Below are 13,954 nucleotides of genomic sequence, written 5' to 3'. Positions count from 1 at the left end.
GAATTAATAGCAATCTTCTAGAGAAACTGCAATAATTTTTCAAATCCACGGGACTAACAAATATTTGACACAAATGCCAAATATACGAAACAAATTGATTTAACTTAACAAATATGATGAAACAAAATTCTTCCCTGAACAAATGCATCCAAAAGGAAATGAAACAAAAATTTGCACGTCTAATAGTTGGGTGACCTTTCCAGAGTGTTCTGTCCCACTAGGACTTTTGCTGGAGAGGATGTGCACCTAGAAGGAACTCTTGGGCCTTGTCTCAGCATGGGGCATGTGCTGGAGGCCCAGGACCTTAGATTCCCACTGAAGTGGATATCTGAAGATACACTATATTGCCAAAAGTACTGGGACATTTGGGAAAGAATGGGTCGCTCTCAGGAGCTCAGTGAATTCAAGCGTGGTAAAGTGATAAGTTGCCACCTGTGCAATAAGGCCATCCCTGAAACGTCCTTGCTACTAAATATTCCACGGTCAACTGTTAGTGGTATTATAACAAAATGGAAGCAACTGGGAACAACAGCAACTCAGCCACCAAGTGGTAGGCCATGTAAAATGACAGAGCGGGGTCAGTGTATGCTGAAGCGCACAGTGCGCAGAAGTTGCCAACTGTCTGCAGAGTCAATAGCTCCAAACTAGGTGTGGCCTTCAGATTAGCACAACAGTGCATAGAGAGCTTCATGGAATGGGTTTCCATGGCTGAGCAGCTGCATCCAAGCCTTACATCACCAAGTGCAATGCAAAGCATTGGATGCAGCGGTGTAAAGCATGCAGCCACTGGAGCAGTGGAAACATGTTCTCTGGAGTGACAAATCACACTTCTCTGTCTAGCAATCCAATGGACGTGTCTGGGTTTGGCGGTAGCCAGGAGAACGGTACTTGCCTGACCACATTGTGCCAAGTGTAAAGTTTGGTGGGGGGTGGATTATGGTGTGCGATTGTTTTTCAGGGGTTGGGCTTGGCCCCCTAGTTCCAGTGAAGGGAACTCTTAAGGTGTCAGCATACTAAGACGTTTTGGACAATTTCATGCTCCCAACTTTGTGGGAACAGTTTGGGGATGGTCCCTTCCTGTTTCAACATGACTGCGCACCAGTGCACAAAGCAAGGTCCATAAAGACATGGATGAGCGAGTTTTGGGTGGAGGAACATGACTGTCCTGCACAGAGTCCTGACCTCAACCCGACAGAACACCTTTGGGATGAATTAGGGGGGAGATTGTGAGCCAGGCCTTCTCATCCAACATCAGTGCCTGACCTCACAAATGTGCTTCTGGAAGAATGGTCAAACATTCCCATAAACACTCCTAAACCTTGTGGACAGCCTTCCCAGAAGAGTTGAAGCTGTTATAGCTGCAAAGGGCGGGGCCAACTCAATATTGAACCCTACAGACAAAGACTGGGATGCCATTAAAGTTAATGTACGTGTAAAGGCAGGCGTTCCAATACTTTTGCCAATATAGTGTATCTGAGCTTATATAGAATCTTTTTTTTTTTTTTTTTTTCTTAACACCCTTCTACCCTTTACGCTGGGTTGAAATGAAATTGCATTCACCCACCAAGCATATCCAGTATTGCCCTGCTGTGATCCAATAAGTCACTGCATGCTGGGTCCCATGCCACCATCTTCTTTGCTGACATCATCAGGAGACTGTCTTTCTCTGTTCCCAGCAGTAGGCCCCCTGAAGAAGATGCTCCACTGCGTATGCACAGTGTGTTCTACATAGCCCCTAAATCTACTGGAATGCATGACATGGGTAGCCCAGGAGGCTTTGGCCTTGCCGAGGTGAGAAAGTTAGATGTGCAGGCTACTCTCCTCTAAAAAAGGAAAAAAAAAAGAATTTTCTGAATGGAAGGAAGAAGGATGGAAGTAGAAAAAGTAAGTGAAGGTCCACTTTAAGATGCACCTGACGTTCACGTCAGTCAAGGGATGCCCAAAAGGCTTTTTATAATTCAGAATTGCTATTCCTGCATTTCCTACTTCAACATTTGGGAAAGAAGGAGATGACAGAGCCAAAACAGGACACTTTTGGAATCTGTAGACAAGCAAGCACACAGAACTTATACTTGTAGTCCCTTTGTACTATGCATATTACTTGGCCATGTATTGAGAACCATCACTTATGTCATGCTCCATCTACAAATATAGACACTGCAGCTAACCTTTTTGTAGGAGAGACATTTGTAATCCCCTGTCCGATGGCTTTCCAGGGCTAGTCCCTGCTTGGCTTTTGGCCAGCTTCTGCAGTTGCTCCTAGTTAAGCACCCTGCCACTCCCACAGATTCCTCTGATTGCCCGCAAACATTTGTAGATCAGAGCAGATCAGAATTATACATGAGCCAGCAGTAACAGAAGCGCCTACTTTAGCAGAAAATTCTAACAAATCGTGTATTCTTAGAGAACAAAGAAATTGTACCTTTTGCGCACAAAGGCTATACAAAGTAACGTTTAAACAGTCATCTTTGCTCAGGCTCCATCCAAGGTGAGAATCTACTTCCTGGATGCTCATGTCTGACACAGATCAGCCCCTGCTGCAGCCTCTCACATTGTGATTTGACATGAGCTCAAAGACCGCTTTTTATTAATAAAAAGTAGAGATCTTTGTTAAAAATGGGACTGTTAGCCATTAGATTAAATCCAAACATCCAACACCCAGATCTAGTGAGTTGCCAGTCTGCCTAAACATGGTCCAAACAGCAGCCGGTCTAGCAGGAACCGGCTGACATTCGGATCATGTGTACAGCTGTCCATCCGACAGAAGCTGTTCTAAGGACCGACTTCTGCCGAATGGGCATGCTGGAGAACCAGCAGCCGATCAGAATCCGATTTGCGCACCTTGCCAGTTGTTGCGATCGCTGACCAGTGTGTTCTGGCGGGGCAGTCCCCCTGTCAGAACACAAAGATGGTGGGAAAGATTGCTGCACTACCATCATTTATGTTAGTACAGCAATCTCAGTTTTCTTTTCTCGTTCAGCCTGCTGGATTGAATGAAAAAGAAAAAAAAAAAAAAAAGCTGTGTGCACCTGCCATAAATGATGCCTCTTCATGGAAAACGTTCCTTTGTTTCTGCCACATTCAATCGTCTTTTTGCCGAATCTTCTCTTCCTGTTAGACAAATTCCAGCTATTATTGAAATCAATAAATAATAAAAGTCATTAAATATTAAATGTTTTTCTGCCCCAGTCTGTCTGTGTCCTGATCCATGTATCAGATCTGCACGGATGTGCACTCCAGGATGCAGATTGGAATCCATGCAGACAGCCGCCTGACATTTATCACAACAGGCTGCTTGAATGCCCTACATGGAACACCTGTGCATCTTGGGTGGCTGAAAACAGCCCTTTATACAGGCATACAGATTGGTAGTCCCATGTGAATGAGGCCTTACTTTTCAGAGAATAGGTGCAGGAACTCATTATGCTGCACAGCTGCGCCCCCCCTTCCCCACATGTACAACCGTCAAACCGCATCAAATAATAGGTGTGGCCAAATTCCACAAACAGTGGGAGGGTCTTATAGGGGCTATAAATACCAGGAGTGCAATACATGCAGAGCTCAGGGGTGCGATACATAGAGTGCAGAGTTCAGGGGTGCGATACATACAGAGTGCAGAGTTCAGGGGTGCGATACATGCAGAGTTCAGGGGTGCAATACAAAGTGCAGAGTTCAGGGGTGCGATACATACATAGTGCAGAGTTCAGGGGTGTGATACATACATAGTGCAGAGTTCAGGGGTGCGATACATACATAGTGCAGAGTTCAGGGGTGCAATACATACATAGTGCAGAGTTCAGGGGTGTGATACATACATAATGCAGAGTTCAGGGGTGCGATACATACATAGTGCAGAGTTCAGGGGTGCGATACATACATAGTGCAGAGTTCAGGGGTGCGATACATACATAGTGCAGAGTTCAGGGGTGCAATACATACATAGTGCAGAGTTCAGGGGTGTGATACATACAGAGTTCAGGGGTGCGATACATACAGAGTGCAGAGTTCAGGGGTGCGATACATACAGAGTACAGAGTTCAGGGGTGCGATACATACATAGTGCAGAGTTCAGGGGTGCGATACATACAGAGTACAGAGTTCAGGGGTGCATACATGCTGAGTTCAGGGGTGCAATACAAAGTGCAGAGTTCAGGGATGCAATACATACAGAGTTCAGGGGTTTGATACATACAAAGCGCAGAGTTCAGTGGTGCTCTGCACACAGACTACAGCATTCAGGAGTGCTCTACGTGCGGAGTTTAGGGGTTCACCTCCCCCCTCCTTAAAAGCTCCACCATCTTCCACATGTCTTACTTTTGTTGCTGTATTAGGCTGAAGCACCCAGCCAACTCTAGTATCTTCTTGAACACTGTAGAGGACTCTGTCTCTCTCACTTGCAGAAAGATCATCCAGCGGGGGCATTTGCATCCAGGAACTAGAGAAAAAAATGGAGATCACAGAGGGTGCAACCTACCACGTGATGTCCTCCTCCCGACCATGACCACATCACACCCTGGGCACCTGCATCTCACTTCTCCCCCTCCTGCACTCAGGAGATCAGAGGAGTACCTTCTATACCTGTATGGAGCTATCACACTTATGTGCAAGGGAAATCTGTTGTTGGTGAACGGTCATGTAATGCCGGTCTATCTGAATTGACTAGCCTTAGTATACTAACAACAGATGTCAATACAACAGGCACCTGTCCCCTTAGGCCCCTTTCACATGAAGGGTCCAATCAGGTCCTCCTGTCCAAAACCTGATTGGACAATGCATTCACCCGGACAGAACAGGCTCTGTCCATGTCCGTTCTGCAATAACTGAGCGGACATGGATGGCTCAGCCGCCTGCTCTGCTCCAATTGAGGCACCCTTTAAAATTCTGCACAATTTTGTGGCATCCATTACAAAATGTAAAAAACTAAACGAATAGTTTTACAGAAAGGAGCAACATTTGCTCATGTAGGACAACCAATATTAGAGGTGATTTATACTTCCAAAGCAAAAACACTTTTGCACATTGGTACTGACTAGTATTCTATTGTTTCTTTTCTCCCTCAGTTTCTCTCACTCAGCTAGTGTGACCCCAGTGCTCACCAAGAGGGGCAGGGAAGGGGCAAGCAAGGATGTGCGGGGGACTGATGTCCTTATCAACTTATGACATCATTGGTTGATATGTCACTGGCCGCTAGAAAGTTGTAATGGTGCACAATGACAACCTGTGGTTTACGTGGAAATAAAAGACAGGATTGATACACCTGCTGGCTTGTATACAATTTTTGGGCAATTTTAAGGCATTTTGTCAAGGCGCCCCTGAAGAAGCCTGGGCATTCTGGTTGAAAAAGGCTGCTCTAGGTGCTCGGGCCCTGAGGGGGTGAATGTACAATGCCTTGAAAAAGTATTCATACCTTGAAATTTTTGCACATTTTGTCATGTTACAACCAAAAATGTAAATGTATTTTATTGGGATTTTATGTGATAGACCAACACAAAGTGGCACATAATTGTGAAGTGGAAGGAAAATGATAAATGGTTTTCAATACTTTGTAGAATCACCTTTCGCTGCAATTACAGCTGCAAGTCTTTTTGGGGATGTCTCTCCCAGCTTTGCACATCTAAAGAGGGACATTTTTGCCCATTCTTCTTTGCAAAATAGCTCAAGCTCTGTCAGATTGGATGGAGAGCGTCTGTGAACAGCAATTTTCAAGTCTTGCCACAGATTCTAAATTGGATTTAGGTCTTGACTTTGACTGGACCATTCTAACACATGAATATGATTTGATCTAAACCATTCCATTGTAGCTCAGGCTGTATGTTTAGGGCCGTTGTCCTGCTGGAAGGTGAACCTCCGCCCAGTCTCAAGTCTTTTGCAGACTCGAACAGGTTTTCTTCTAAGATTGCCCTGTATTTGGCTCCATCCATCTTCCTATCAACTCTGACCAGCTTCCCTGTCCCTACTGAAGAAAAGCATCCCCACAACATGATGCTACCACCATCATGTTTCACGGTAGGGATGGTGTGTTCAGAGTGATATGCAGTGTTCGTTTTCCACCACCAATAATGTTTTGCTTTTAGGCCGAAAAGTTCACTTTTGGTCTCATCTGACCAGAGCACCTTCTTCCACATTTGCTGTGGCTTCTTATGGCTTTCAACAATGGCTTTCTTCTTGCTACTCTTCCATAAAGGCCAGATTTGTGAAGTGCATGACTAATAGTTGTCCTGGTGACAGATTCTCCCACCTGAGCTGTGGATCTCTGCAGCTCCTCCAGAGTTACCATGGACCTCATGGCAGCTTCTCTGATTAATGCTCTCCTTGCCCGGCCTGTCAGTTTAGGTGCTTGGACATGTCTTGGTAGGTTTGCAGTTGTGCCATACTCTTTCCATTTTCAGATGATGGATTGAACAGTTCTCCGTGAGATGTTCAAAGCTTGGGTTATGTTTTTTGTATAACCTAACCCTGCTTTAAACTCATCCACCACTTTATCCCTGAGCTGTCTGGTGTGTTCCTTGGCCTTCATGATGCTGTTTGTTCATTAATGTTCTCTAACAAACCTCTGAGAGTTTCACAGAACAGCTAGATTTATATTGAGATTAAATTACACACAGGTGGACTCTTTCTACTAATTAGGTGACTTCTGAAGGCAATTGGTTCCACTAGATTTTAGTTCGGGATATCAGAGTAAAGGGGGCTGAATACAAATGCATGCCACACTTTTCACATATTTATTTGTAAAAAATGTTGAAAACCATTTATCATTTTCCTACCACTTCAGAATTATGTGTCACTTTGTGTTGGTCTATCACATAAAATCCCAACAAAATACATTTACATTTTTGGTTGTAACATGAAAAAATTTCAAGGGGTATAAATACTTTTTCAAGGCAATGTAGGTAAACTAAGTACGTAGCACACCATTCCACCAACAAAAATGTACATAATGTTCATGGTCAGAGATAACGAGGACCCGGCCAGGTTGCGCTGCCAGGCAGGGTGACAGGCTTTGGACAAGGTGTCATTCACATGGATGTACCAATCCGTACGTGAAGGGTTGTCTTCATCTGCACAGGATGCACAGGTGTTCCATGCAGATCGTCTGATCAGATCGCTGACATGCAGTCGACAGCATGAATCTGGATGCAGTATCTCTGTCCTGATCCATGCATCAGACCTGCACAGATGTAAACTCCTGTATGCGCCTGGAGATCAGTGCAGCCAGCATCCAGTCATTGATTTGAACAGGCTACCTGCATGGGCCTACATGGAACATTTGTGCATCACATGTGGGCTAAGACAGCACTTCCCACGGTTGTACTGATCAGTACGCCCATCAATGAGGCCTACATGTGTTAGAACAAGGCGATGAGTGGGTTGCTGTTTGTCACTCCTAGAAATCTTACCATCCTAAGGCAGGGCATACCTATATAGGCAATCAAAAATTCTGTCCTGGAAATTAGATACATTTAATATTGTGCATAAAAATTAATGAAAATAAATTATTCTTGTTATTCATAGCAAATCGTCAGTCTCAAATCATTCCTTCCACATCTGCCTAGGTGAGAATCAATGGATACTGGGCACAGCAGTCCTCTGAAACTTTATAATTTTATTAAATTTGTTATTTTGTTGCTTTCCATGATATTGTACCATACTATCTGATTCTATAGTTGAGAATCTGTATGTTATTTTGTGATTGAGTTGTTTAGACAACCCACCCGCCAGGACCTTAACAACTGATGATACTGTGGGGCCTCCTGCATCCTAGCAACCAATAATGCATTCTAGGAACCAAAATGGGGAGGAAACTTGGCATGGAGATGGGGCTGCCAACCTGGGAAAGGGGGTGGCGCAGATATTCACAATTAAGGGGCTATGGGAATTGTAGTTGTGAATGGACATCAATGTGGGCAGGATTGGGGTGGGTATGTGGCTTATCAAAGTAGGGGGCCTCCTAGTCTGGCAATGAAAGGACACAAGGCAAGTGGGTGGGTCAGACTGGTAATTGAGACTCTGGAACTCTCCCACTACAGCGAATGCAGGTGCAATTAGTCACCACTCAATGAAAAGTACTGAGAGGAAGTTACAAGACTTGGGGGGAATAGTGGGCATAGCAGTCCCTGGTCTTACTAAAAGAAGGGTAAAGTGGTTGTATGACATGAACAATAACAAAGCATATCCCTATATAGTGTGTACTTGTCTCAATCCAGAGTACTAAGTGCTTGTTCACACTTGACCTCTTCCCAAACGCCCCTATAGCATTAGACAGGAGTTTAATGAGCTTTCACAAGCAATAAAAACACTCCCCAGAAGCCCTATGCACGGTTTTGAGGCATTTGAGGGAGCTCCAGCAGACTGACAGCCTCAGCTCTGTTCCTGTATGTGGCATGAAGAGGGGGTGTGTCCTCCAATCAGTTCACAAAGCTCTCTTCACTAAGCGCAGCCAGCAGTGTGTAATTTCAGCTCTCCACCCCCTCCTTTCTGAAGCCAATGAGGAGAGAGACCCAGGACAGCCAAGGCTCTCGTGCACATCACTGGATCTGAATGGGGCTCAGGTAAGTGTTAGGGAGGCTGCTGAAGGTAAAGAACCTGGAGCCTTTACAACCACTATAAGGATCCATTCACACCAGATGCGGTGGGACTGTGTCGCGCAATTATTCCAGGGAAGTCCCACAACATCTGTGAATAATGATATGCTATGATAAATATAAATCCTCAATCAGAACACAAATTAAAAAAAAAATATCAAATAATGCAAAAGAAAATGTCCAAAATATATACAAAAATAAAATAGTGTCCTTCAAAGTTTATAGTCACACAGTGAAAAAATTCCAAAACAATCCTAGTGTTGAAACCTTCCAAATGACTCCTTTGGCCAATAGAAAACCTCAAAAGAAAAGAAAATTCATATAGTGCATTATCCTTGACAAACCTACACACTGGATAAGCAAATGTGGTTTATAGAAAAACGCAAAAAACAGCGTGATCACTAATAGTGACAAAGTGAATTAATGTGTCAAAACGTGACAGTGAAACAATCAAGTGCAAAAATTTCAATCCAACAAGAAGTGTAAAAACTGTGTCCACTTCTATTGTGTAAGGAGTGAATACCCTTACCAAAGACAATAAATAATGCCTTATAACCATCAGGACAAGATAATTCCACATAATATGCTCCACCGAGGAGATCCTTTCAGGATATCATCACAGCCTCATGGGATACGTCCCTGATGTCATCTGGGTACAGCAACCTGCATTTTCCAAATTCTTCTAACACCAATCTCCAAGCTCCACCGATGCCCACCATATATGAAACAAAGTATAGTGTAAACCCGTAATACACCAATACAATATACTTTATTAATATGCTTACACTTTACTCCATCTTAAAAACACCAATATGTCATGACCAGACCTCTAGGAATGTCCTGGTATCCTCACACATGTAATTCCGAGAGACAAAATGCCTTGTCTCCTGTGTGCCAATGCATACCACTGTGTTGCATACACTATTTTGTCAGCTCACTGTAGCGCGAGGCCCTGCCTCACATCGCACGCCAGCCAATTTCACTTTATGAAATGTCTGTGTGACATTTCAATATAGTTTGTTAAAAAAAAAAAAAAAAAAAAAAAAAAAAAGGGGAACAGTGCCGTACAGAGCAATGACTCCCGTTGGACCACACACTAGCAACTGTGTTATGAAGCAGCAGCTGATGTGAATGAACCCCAAGGACCCATTCACATGTGAGCATTTTTCAGCCCAAAACTCAACGCTCAGCATTCAATGGCCCCTGTTCACATTTGAGTGTTTTTGTCAAATGCACCAAAACGCCTGAGCTACTTTTCAGGCAGATTTCAGCATTTCTGTTCCCACAGACCTATGCAGGCCATAGATGGGTCAGAAATCGGCCGAAAAAAAATAAAATCGGACGATTTTCGCACCGTTAATGGGTTAATCGTTCGGCTGTTTTTCTGGATTTTGGCACATTTTTTTTGTCGGTAAAGTTGGAAAAAATTGGTCGATTTTGCCAATCAGCCAATTTTCACAGCAATGATGGGCAAATCGGCCGATCTTTTTACCGATAAAAAATCTGCGCATGAGAGAAGGAGAAGAAGAATTCCAGTCTGCTATTATATTTGACATGAAAAAGTATTGCGTTGTAACAATGTATCCGAATAAAAACATCTGTATCCGAAATGGATACAAATAGATACAATGTTGCAACCGCTATACTTTTTAATGTCAAATAGAATAGCGGAGCTTTCTGCAGGGGCAGAAGTTGAAAATCGGCCGATTTTTTTTTACTGTTGGTGGTAACATCGGCCTACTGAATGACCGATTTTTCGTTTTTGTTTTTTTTTTTAAACGGCCGGTTTTTGACCCATCTATGGCCTGCATTAATGTAAAACACCTGAACAGCAATGTCTCAGCATTTTTTCTAGCATTTTCAGCTCAAACAGCAAGCTCCCCTCCCCTTTTCAAGCATCACTCCACACCTTATAAACACACATCTTGTGATCTAAAAGGGAGGAGAGTCTGCTTCTGGAAGCTGAGACATTCATTGCTTTTATTCATAGCCACCTGTGCATCTATGATTCCAGGGATCCCCATAAAAAAAAGCCGGGCAAGAACCACCAGAGCGTGGGAGGAAACTTTCTGCCAAACTGGAAGAGCTACACTGCTCCCCAGATGAAGGAGAAACATACAGTACACCTCTGCATACAACAGCCATGTTCTTGATTCTTGTTTTCCTGTTGCATGTGCCTAGGACACATCTACATAGGTTACTATTGGCTATAGCAAAAACACCTATATTTGCAAATCTGCTCAAAAAAACACTCAAAAACGATTAAAAAAATGCTTGAAAAAAAGCACCTGAAAATGCTCAGCTCAATGTAGCCTTACAGGTAGGTCTGTGATAATGTGCTAGCACACGGTACATACTAGCACATTATGACATTAACTTGCAAGGGGACCATTTCTTTTTTTTTTTATTTATATTTTACCATCGCTTTACTACTCGATCAAAACCCACTAACCCGTGAATGGTTTATCAATTGAATGGGCTGTCAACGATAGATCAGTTTTTCCTATCAGAAGAGATCGATCAGAAAATAAATGAATCATTTATCAAAGCATGTATGGCCTCCATTAGAAGCATCCCAGTACGCTTGTGTATTCAGATCAGCTTTTTCACAGATTTTTACTACAGACTAGTCAGCGTGCTTGGCAGAGACACGGACCTCAGACGTCGCTAACAGTTATTTTAGACTTTCTTGCAATAAATGTGGTTGATAAATGGAGTTCTAATAGTTATGCCGTGTTTATTAGTCTACAGAACACAAATCACTCCTACACTAAAGAACTCACCCACAAACCCTCTCCGGTCCCTACCTGACCTACTTGCATCTCTCCTGCAATCCTCTACCCTGTATCAAAATGTCTCTTGGGGAGGTCTCATTTTAGAACTCTATTTTAAGTGGTAAAAAATGCATGCACATTAAAAAAAAAAAAAAAAATTTAAAAAAAACCACCGCCCTGCATTTAGCTGTTTAGAGCCTAATGCGGTGCATACTAGCACATTATGAAAGACTTTCCTTAAAACAAAGCCCTCCACCTGCATATTTTAGCATTTTCACCCAGTCTTCCTTGCAGGTTTGTGGGCTCCGACTACTTGAATGGCGGATCTGCAATGACGTCACTCCCGCACATGCATGTGGGAGTCATAGTGGCGGCACAGATCTCTGAAGAAACAGCACGGGTATGCCATTCCTTCAGAGCACATGCGCTGGCGGCATCACCGGCTGGAGCAACACTAAATATCTCCTAAACAGTGCACATTTAGGAGACATTCACTGTATGTACAGGTGAGCTTTAACCGCTTCCCGACCAGCCTATAGCAGAAATACTGCTACAGGGTGGCACGGGTGCGCAAAATCACACACACACACACACATATATATATATATATATGATTTTGCATTTCCGGGTAGGGCGCGCGCACTCCCTTCCTGCCCCGCTATTCGCAGCTGTCAATCACCGGGCCCCGGCCAGTGATTGCCCGCTGGTGCCTGGTGATGACTGAGCATCTCCGACGGGGAGTCAGAGTCTTCCTCCCTGTCAGCTCGAGCACACTGCTTGGGATGGCTGTGCAACATCCCACTCAGTGCGCTTACAGTGAAGCACACCCCCCCCCGCCCCCTAGTAAAACACTCCCTATATATATTGAACCCTCTGATCACCTCTCGTGTTAACCCCTTCCTGCCCAGTGTCATTAATACAGTGCCAGTGGTTTTTTTTGTAGCATTGATCACTGTATTGGTGCAACTGGGGATGTCAGTGACACCAAGTTAGTCCCCCCCCCCAGTGTCAGAATGTCCGCCGCAGTCCCGATATAAGTCGCTGATCGCCGCCAGTACTAGTATAAAAGAAAAAAAAATCCCAGTATCTATACCGCCATTTGTAAACGCTCTTTCATGTAAATCAATTCATTTACACATATTGGGAATTTAATTTAGGTGCAGCATTGCATGACCGCGCAATTGTCAGTTAAACTAACACAACACGGTAATGCAAAAATTGGCCTGGTCAGGAAGGGGGATAAATCATCTGGAGGGCAAGGGGTTAATCCACATAGATACTTAGTACATTTTTTCAGAATATACAGTCATGGTAATCTAATGTTCTAAAACTGCAAAAAAGTTAATTTTTTGGTTGATTAATTTGTTGTTCTCAGAGCTTACACTGCAAAAGAAAGTAGATCAGAGCATGGAAGGATTTGTCTGGAATAGAGGAAAAAAGGATTTATTACCTCCCTATGATCATTGCAACTGGGGATAATTGTTTACACTGTCAGGTGAATGGATGAAGACAGAAGGTGGAGCAGTTGTAAACAAGAAACCATCAGCTTCAACCTTTTTCAAAGCTTAAGGATTTTTCGCTCGAAAAATAATCGGCCTATTTTCGCTCTGTTAGTGGGGCAAAGGCACCAGCTGATTTTCGTGGTTGCTCCCCATTTTGTTTTTTGGGCATCCTGGAAAATTCGTGAAAAACGACCGATTTTCTAAATCATTGATGGCACCATCGGAGTACAGAACGAACAATGTTTTCGATCAAAAAATAGTTCGGAATTTGACCCATGTATGGCCTGCTTAAGGCTAGGTTCATATCTCCGTGTTCCTGTGGGCCGCATCTTGCGTGGGCACGAGAGCCCATTCATGTGAATGGACTCCCATGCCCCGGGACATGCAGGGAAGAAGTCCCAGCACTTCTTTGGAAAACACACCCCGCACACCCCAGTTTACAAATAAAAATTCATTGAAAATAATGCCTCAGTTCATGAATGTTTTTCGCAATATGATGCAAGTTTCCCCAGGATGCATTGCACCTCTGAGGTTTATAGCGCCGACCCCGTGCCTTTAAAGTGCAGTTTATAAAGAGTTTTAAACAGATAAGACTTTTTTTTTTTTACTTTTTTCTGACCTCTGGAACAGATTAAATGATTTTCAATTCATTTATGAATTTTTTTCACAATACGAAGCAAGTTTCCCCAGGATGAATTGCGCCTGGGAGGTTTATAGCGTTGGCCCCGTGCATGCCGGAGTGTGTGGGTAGCACGTGGCATCGAGTGTGGAGGTGTTGGAGCGGTTTTTGCATCGAGTTTTAGAGCCATTCTGGAAATTTTTAATCATGTCCCTGTACAGTATTTATGCCTTTAAAGTGCACTTTATAGTTTGGAACAGATAAAGACTTTTTTCTGACCTCAATGCATTCCTGTGGGAAATGCGTTTCGGTTTACGAATTTTTCGCAATATGAAACATCCCGGAGAACGCATTAAATTCGTAAACCAAGATACGCCTGTAGTCCCATTTGACACAACAGCAGAGAGACCCCTAGATTTCAATGGGAGCACAAGTGAGGTGATGTCAGGAGGCTGGAGGAGTAGGCTGCAGGAGCCT

Source organism: Staurois parvus, unplaced genomic scaffold (assembly GCF_062004578.1).
Source record: "Staurois parvus isolate SC_StPar_1 unplaced genomic scaffold, SC_StPar_1.0 ptg000426l, whole genome shotgun sequence".
NCBI lineage: Eukaryota > Metazoa > Chordata > Amphibia > Anura > Ranidae > Staurois > Staurois parvus.
Note: the sequence above shows the minus strand (reverse complement) of the source record.